Raw genomic sequence first — 2,454 nt, 5'->3', positions numbered from 1 at the left:
ATTACGGGCGGAATCGAGAATTAAAGAGAATACTGAAAGGGAAATAGTGAGGATGGAACTGGGGCTTAGTGACAGGAACCTTGGACAAATACACACACCGAGAGAGAGGAACAAATATGAGAGAGGTCACTAAGTAAGTGATTTTATTCTCCTTGGAAGCACAAGATAAACATATGACAATGTGTACTGGATAATTACGATGCCAACAGATCAAAATTTATTACAAGCTTCATAACTGATATTCCGGGCGTGAAGTGTTTTACAAACCGTCCATGCACCGATCCAGTCTCATTAATACCACCTGATTCAGGCGTTTACCTAAATCATGTCAGAACCCGAAGCGGAACCTTAATTTTGCTAACAGTCGAGGTTATCCACAGACAGCGAAAAACGTCCAGGACAGTAGATTTTTGAACATCTCCGCATTTCATGCCACAGAATCAAGTAATAGATACGTCCAGATGTGGCTCCGGTTGATCCACGGATGTAAATTAGATACCTAAAGCTGTTCTCCAAATCGAAGAAACAGAGAAATTAATCTGTACAACTATCAATCATAGCTTGTAATAAAGCAACCGACATGGATGAGACAGATGATATGATTAAGGAGCTGTGGTCGTTTTAATTAACTTTTTGCTGTCCTGTAATGATCAAACTGGTCAACAGACCCGGTCAATAAGCATGTTAATATCAAACAAATAAAACCGGGGATGATTAAAAACCTCCTGGTTTATTAAATTTGAAATTCAAATGAAATTTATGCTGCAGGCGCATGCTGAATGTTAATGCATTCTTTCTTTATTAAGGAAGAACTTGCCTTCGCTGGAATGATAAGTCTCGCTTCTGACACTGGAAACACCTGCTTGAAAATATTTTCTCCTAAATTATTTCCATTCTCTACGAATGAACAAAGTAACCTTAGGATGTAACTTTAAAAAAAAAACAATTTGCACGGGCCTATCGCTGCAAAAAAAAGTTTGATAAAAATAATTCATTTGTAACATAGTCACTCACATTATTCATGTTACGAATACTGTAATAAGTAAATGAGGTATTTGAGTCAGTTCATCTTCTGGTTTTCCTAATGAAAGACAACAAAGGTGCAATAATTGTGCAAATGCTCGAATTACAGGTAAACTTAAGAGTAGAAATGTCAAACAAGAGTGGTTTAGATATAACAGGCTACTTCTTATTAACCATCGGTGATAATTCTGATTAGTTCGACTATCAGACGCAGATCGACTACTACCCGTTGGGCTTGTTGCTGTGGGTTAAAAAAAAAAGTGCATGAGGAAATACCTGATCTCAGAAGTGAAACAAGTAAAATGGAGCAAAAACCACTGGCAGAGAGAAAAATTATATATAGAACACAGCCAACGTTTGTTGAGCTTATAGCATTTATCTGTAGTTTTGAAGAGAAACATAATTCTGCAGACATGTGTCCTCGCCTTTAGCGTGATTTTTAATTAAAATACGTCCAATAGTACAAGTGTCAACGGAGAACGTTTGTGTACAAAATGAATGTATTAAATTCTATAGTTTATTGGGGGCATACACTTGGATGGCTCCTATAAGTTTAATTTATAAAACTTTCCTCAATTCAAGAATTCAATAAGTTTATATTTAACACACAAACACACACACACACATACACACACACACATATAAAGTATATGTATATATCACACACTCATGCACACGCATACATCACACACACACACACACACATGAATACTCACGACATTTAAGTACCCGTGTGTTTAAAGGGAAGCTTTTAACCATGTATGACCCGGAATGGATATATTCATTAAAAATATACCTGAGATATAACTGTACGTAATTAAGAACTGTTGAACAGTTCATTTGTGTAGGTCAAAAAAGAATGAAAAAGTAGACGACATCAATCACAACCAATACTTTCCAGGAGGAATATATTTTAACAACACTTTAGTTTTTAAACCAGGAAACATTGAATGTTGTAATGTCCTGCCTGCTAATTTGCTGACTGATCTTTGGTAGTAGCAATATTTTTGCCTCATATTTTACGTTTCAGAGCAGCTTATATCGATATATTTGTTTAAACTAGCAGATTAAAAGTCTAATTTATCGATGGTCTACTTTATATTTCGAAAATGTTAGCATGTCATTTACTCACAGATTTGCAAATTATTTTAAAATCAGTCTGGTAGAACATACATTTGAACAGAGAAGATCATCAACAGTAATCTGGCAAAGAGAGGGTTGAAATATTGAACGATGCCATTTTGGAGAATATAGTTCGTAAGTGCATTTACTTTCAATCTACACTATGCCAACAATTCTGAAGATAACGCGCGCGCGCGCGCACACACACACACAACGACACGGAAGTATATATAATTAAAGAGGTCGGTAAGGCAAAGTTAATTCTTTTATTTGTTAAACGGAGTTCCCTCCTTTTCCCACCCCTTCCTC

Source organism: Narcine bancroftii, chromosome 1 (genome assembly GCF_036971445.1).
Source record: "Narcine bancroftii isolate sNarBan1 chromosome 1, sNarBan1.hap1, whole genome shotgun sequence".
Classification (NCBI taxonomy): Eukaryota; Metazoa; Chordata; class Chondrichthyes; order Torpediniformes; family Narcinidae; genus Narcine; species Narcine bancroftii.
The sequence above is the reverse complement of the archived record's forward strand: the minus strand, read 5'-3'. Positions refer to the sequence as shown.